The sequence below is a fragment of the Chrysochloris asiatica genome, unplaced genomic scaffold, assembly GCF_000296735.1.
Source record: "Chrysochloris asiatica unplaced genomic scaffold, ChrAsi1.0 scaffold00147, whole genome shotgun sequence".
Classification (NCBI taxonomy): Eukaryota; Metazoa; Chordata; class Mammalia; order Afrosoricida; family Chrysochloridae; genus Chrysochloris; species Chrysochloris asiatica.
Window position 1 is genome coordinate 8,088,705 of NW_006408665.1, and position 6,212 is coordinate 8,094,916.

Genomic DNA, 6,212 nt, shown 5'->3' on the forward strand with positions numbered 1-6,212 from the left:
CCATTAGTATAAATAAACCTGGAGACATGGATATTTTTTAAATAAGTGAATTCATTCTAGAGGGAAAAAAATATGCAATTGAAATAATGTATGTGGCATGTTTTTACAAACAGTTTATAGTTTCACATAAACATGCTCCCTAAGAGTCTATTAACATCTTTATATTTATAGATACCATCAACAGAAGATGAACTACTGGGTCTCCACATAGGTGTGATAAATGCTACCATAGGCAATGATGAGAATGCAAACCAGACCTTTACCCATTTATTTCAGGGTTTACTGCTTGAAGTTTACGCCTACAGTCTTACTAATATCCTTTGGTGATTAGAACTGTCTGTAGGGAACTAAGGATGATTTGAGGGAAGGGGGTTCAGAATATTGACTCGTCTGTAACAATATTTCATGCCCCTTCCTTAATTTTGGTAATAGATTTGATGAATTTCCTGCACAGTATTATGCAGAGTACAATTTATGGATCTAATGTTTCTCACAGTTGCAGTTTCTAAACTGTTATGATATAAATATTTTGTTGATATTGAAAATTCTCTTCATATGAGTGGTGGTGGTGATAGTGTGCCTTAGAGTCAGTTCTGACTCATAGCTACCCTGTATAAGGTTTCCCAAACTGTAAATCTTTACAGGAACAGAAAGCCTCATCTTTCTCCTCTGGAGAAGCTAGTGGATTCAAACTGCTGACATTGTAGTTAGCAGTCCAAGCATAACCCATAACACCAGAGTTCCATCTCCATATATTTATTAATAACAAAAAATTAAAAACTAATTTAGAAAGGGAAAAGCTGCATAGCAAACTTTTGACTCAAAAAAAAAAAAGTATCAAATTATTTTGTGTGTCATGCAACCCAAAACATAAAAGAAAACATCATAAATCTATGGGCTATTTTTAGATCTACTAATTGGTTCATGGAATCCTGGTGTGGCACTGTGGGTTAATGCGCTGACTGAAAATTAGGTTTGAACAAGTGGCTCAACTTCACCAGCTGCTCCTTGGAAACCCTATATAGGGTCACTATGGGTCAGAACTGAATCAAAGGCACTTAACAACAATTGGTTCATATTAATGAGTTCTGGTGTGGTGTTGTAGGATAAGCACTGGACTGCTAGCCATAAGGTTAGTGGTTCAAATCCACCAGCTGCTCCTATCCAGGGGCGCTATGGGTTGGAACTAGCTCGATGGCATTTAACAACAACAATTGATTCATACTAAGCTATAAACAAAATGAAGAATGTATTCAAAATCTCTGTGTCAGGATTGTCCTACAGCTCCTCAGATAGGCCTTCTGCTGATGGTTGCTCACATTTTCTTATCATTCTAGATCTAATTTAACTCAGTGCTCTAGAAGAAAGAAAATAACATTCTTCTGGCTCCTGGATTTGCTCATGAAACTAACAGGTTTGGAGTTCACTTCCCTGTGTATTTTATTCAAGGTCAGTTTAAATCAGAGAGGTGTGTGTTTATGTGCATATGCATGTGTATCTTTACCAAGGATTGACCTTTCGCAGCAGTAAATTGAACCACTGCTGAGGAACCATCTGTGATCTTTTCTAGTTCATGGAGGATAACCAGATGTTATCCGGAGGAAACAGTCCAGAGGAAACAATCGCTGGAGAAGGATGTCATGCTGGGTAAGGTGGAGGGTCAGAGAAAAAGAGGAAGACCCCTAATGAGATGGATTGGCCAGGTGGGATATTAGTTGGCGTCAAGTGTGGCGGCGGTAATGAGGTTGGCCCAGGATCGGACATTGTTTCGTTCTGCTGTGCATGGGGTCGCTATGAGTCGGTTCCGACTTGATGGCACCTGACAACAACAACAACAACAACAACAACCAGATGTTGGTCCTCGGGAATGGATCCAATTCAAAAGAATTTCAGTACATATACAAGTTGCCATAAGACAGAATTGTTTGGTGATTATTAGACAGACGAGTATCCCTACTCCATTTTTTCCAACTAAAGGCTAGATGGCTAGATGACCAAGGAGAAAAGAAAATCTGTAAAAAATTGTAATCCACTCTTCATTTGCTTTCAATAAAATGTTTCCTCTTTATTCATGTCCATTAACTATGCAATTAAATGAGACACACTTAAATTTTTTGAACTCTTGTGCACTACTGGACTTGTGAATATCTAATTCAGCATTAGAATACTTTATCACAGTGCCCTAAAGCATATGTAGAAAAATAAAGATACAAAGCAGTTATCAAGCTGGGTCATACCATTTAGAAGTAATTAAAGGCTCATACCATTTGGAAGTAATTAATTTAGGAGTTCCCATATTAGTGAAACGTAGACCTGTCCCTCATGCCTGCATCTGTTAGGAACTAGCAATGATCACTGACAGCCTCTAGTAGTGATCATTGACACTTTTTAAATGTCAGTTTCATAGATGTATACTTAGGAACATTTGTTATGGTCTGAGGAGTCCTAGTGTAGTGCTGCAGGATAAATACTGGACCAAAAGTTCGATTTGAAGGGCAAGGTGGTAGTTCAAACCTACCAACTGTTTCTTGGAAACAATATAGAAGGTCTCTATGAGTTGGAGCCAAATCGACAGCACTTACCAACGACAACATTAAGGTCTGAGGCATCCTTGGGTGGCACAAATAGGTAAGAACTCAGCTACCAAAAGTTGCAGTTCAAACCCACCCAGAAACACGATGAAAGACAGGTGTGGTGATGTGCTTTTGAAAGGTCACAGCCTTTAAATATTTATGGAGTACAGCTCTGCTCTGCAACACATGGGGTTGCCATGAGTCAGAATAAACAAAATGGTAACTAACAATAACTAGTATGGTCTGAAGGCAATGAAATGTGTTGTAGTGGAACTCTGGAGGCGGTCATATTTATTCATAGTTTTCACTTTCTTCAGAAATTATTTTTAAAATAATAGTAAAATGTAATTTGAGTAAAATTTAATTCCTTGTAAAATGGTTTCATATTCCTAGATTATCTGATCTGGGTAACATTTCTGTGAGATAAGCAATGCAGACACCATTTCCCAGATCCTATGACTGTTTAAGAATCTGAGTTTCAAAGAATTATGTCTTACTCAAGATTATAAACCTGGTGGTAAGACACAAAAAATAATTTTCTAAGTTCTATGTTTTTGTCTCATTATACCACAGAATCTATTAGACCTTTGACATTCATTCTATCAATTTATAGCATTCCTTTCTAGTTACATCATCATTATCAGCTCCAGAGTACTCTGTTACTTTCTCCAGTGACATCACAGTGACTTCAATGTTGGAGCCCTATACAAGGTCTTCCTACATGTTTGTATTGGGCTAACTATCCCACCAATTATTTAAAAATTAAAAGTTGTTTTCATTGATTCACAAGATTTTCTTATTTACTTTTCCCGAAAGAGAATTTGTTTCTTAAATTTTACTAGATTATGAATAAATATCACAGAATCAGATAGGTATAATTGAATTGGTTATCATTTAGTTACGCTATTACAATTTGTGAAGCTTTCAATATTCCCTTCCAACTACGTCTAAACAGTTTGTCTTTATCATTTTGTGAACTTTGTCTCTTGGTTATGTTGTTGTTATGTTGTTAAGTGCCGTCGAGTCGGTTTCGACCCATAGCAACCCTGTACAGGGTTTCCGAGGGTGTAAATCTTTACGGGAGTAGAAAGCCTCATCTGTCTCCCGCGGAGCAGCTGGTAGTTTCAAACCGCTGACCTGAAGGTTCGCAGCCCGATTTGTAACCACTACGCTACCAGAGCTACTCTATATTATCCTTCTGTTTGTCTGTGACAAACTGCTCAAAATGTCATGTGATTTATATCAAAATCTGAGATCAAAATACAAAGGAATTTGGATTTGGGCCCAGATCAACACCATCTAACATGAAACATTGTTTAAGTACTTGGTTTAAATTAATCTAAATATTTAGCTTTAAACTTTTTATTTTAAATTTCCACAGACATATTTGTGTTGTCCCATCAGTCAGTTCTGACTCATAACGATCATTTATAGAGTTTCTGAAGAGTGGCTGGTGAGTGTGAACTGCCGAACTTGCAGTTGAAATTGACTTTGAGGTCCAGTGCATTATCATGCAGTAGGAAACTAGGACTCCCAGCATCTTTGAGTTACTCTTAATTCATGTAGACTTGTTTTGCATACAAGGTGGTGGTATTTATTTTCCCTATCATTCTATTCTTCTTTACAGACACAACTATTTACTGCTGGGTTTACAATAATTTGAAAACTACTAGTCCTTTTGTGTACTTTAATATGAGTCAAAACATTGGGTGAGACTGATATTTAAAATGGGTATCAGAAATGATACATCCAATCTTGCTCAATCATAGTTACACTGTTAAGAACTGAGAAGAGGGAAGCAGAGGGGAGAACATTCTATTGCTCAGTAAATTTCACTTTTTTCACAAAACAGAACATTTACTCAATTCTCCCTCTACTGAGGGATTAGCATTTCCTGCTGAGTCACTTCTAGCCCATCTATGGAACCACAAGTAGCACCACAGGCATCTCTGTCCATCAATAGCTGATTTGATCCTGCAAGGCTCAGCTAAGAGACCTGAGATTCTTCAAAGTGGAAAAAATGTGACTGTTGTGAATATAGACAGAATCACTAGCGACGTGAAGTGTTCTCAGGAGCCTCATATTACACACTGGATGGACAGCACGTATGCCATTACTTTTTACGTTTTGCCGCTGCTAGACAGCTGTCACCTATTAACCTGGAGATTACAGATTTACAGATTCTAGAGCTTCTCTTTTAACACTCTCATCATGCAGAAATAGTCTTGTGGTTTAATAGATTTTTAATATTTCCACTATGTTTTCTTTGATGCACTTTAGTTACTTATCATTTCCTACTAAATAGCACTTTCCTCTTAAACAACATTCCTTATGGGTCTACCTGCTACCACTTCCTTCTCTGTGATAGTTTCTCATATCAGATTGCTATGAGTGTGTGTGATTTTTATGGATTCCTATATACTCTCTGATATCACATTTACGAGGAACTCATGTAAGACTTTAAGGGCATTTATATCCAGGAAAGTTGTGGTCTAATCTAAAATAAATGGATTTTTCCTGCCTGTAACTTAAAGTATATCTTATTGCAAATTATAGACACACAGCTGCATTTCATATTAAAGTTTGGAAGCAGAAAGCTAAAAATAAGTTGTAGAGGAAAATCGTTATAATAAGCAACACTGAATGATATTTCAATTAGTAAATCTTTAATAGAGATGTGCAAAGGACACATACTTACATTCATTCTGTCCTGGACCTCTTAAAAATTTATAGTATATAACTATTATTATTGTTGCTGTTAAGTGCCAGTGAATGTGATTCGACCCCAACTGACCCTGTTTTCAAGGAGCAGCTGGTAAACTTGAACTGCCAACTTAGCAGTTCTAACCAACCATACAGTCCAGTGCATTAGCCCACAGCTCCATACCAGGACTTCAACTTTTATTATAGGCACACAATAGCATAGGTATACCATACAACTACAAACTTGCGGATGATGATGGGAGTAAAACATACTGGAAGAAGCCACCACCTGCAATATAGGCATGCATCATTTAACATACACAATTCATTCGATAACACAGAAGACTATGTGATTTGAACACTTTCTGCACATGCCTAGTGGCAAGCAATTGTTGTTGTTGTTAAGTGCCATCGAGTGGCATTCAGTTCCAATTCACAGCAACCCTGTATGGAATTTCCAAGGAGCGGCTGATGAATTTGAACTGCCAATCTTGCAGTTTAAACCAACCTTGGGGCCCAGTGTTTTATCCCACAGCGCCAACGAGGACTCACAAGCAAAGCATTCACAACTTTTCCAACCCAATGCTGCTTAATGTATTTATTTCACTTCCAGATTGATACTTCCCTTTCACCTTTGCTGCTGCTATCACTAGCACTGGTTTGACTACATTAAGAGCCATGAGGCACTTCACAGTGATATTTTCAAAAGAGAGATAATGCTATAACTCTCAAGAAATGTGCCATAGACAAGATTGGATGCTACTGCCTACAAATCAAACAATATACTGTTATACTGTAAATTTTTATTTTTAGTATTGAAGTTCACATAATAGTATAGAAAGTGTAGTATATATATATAAATATGTTGTTAAGTGCCATCGAGTCAGTACTGACTCATAGTGAACTTATGCACAGCAGAACGAAACACTGCCTGAT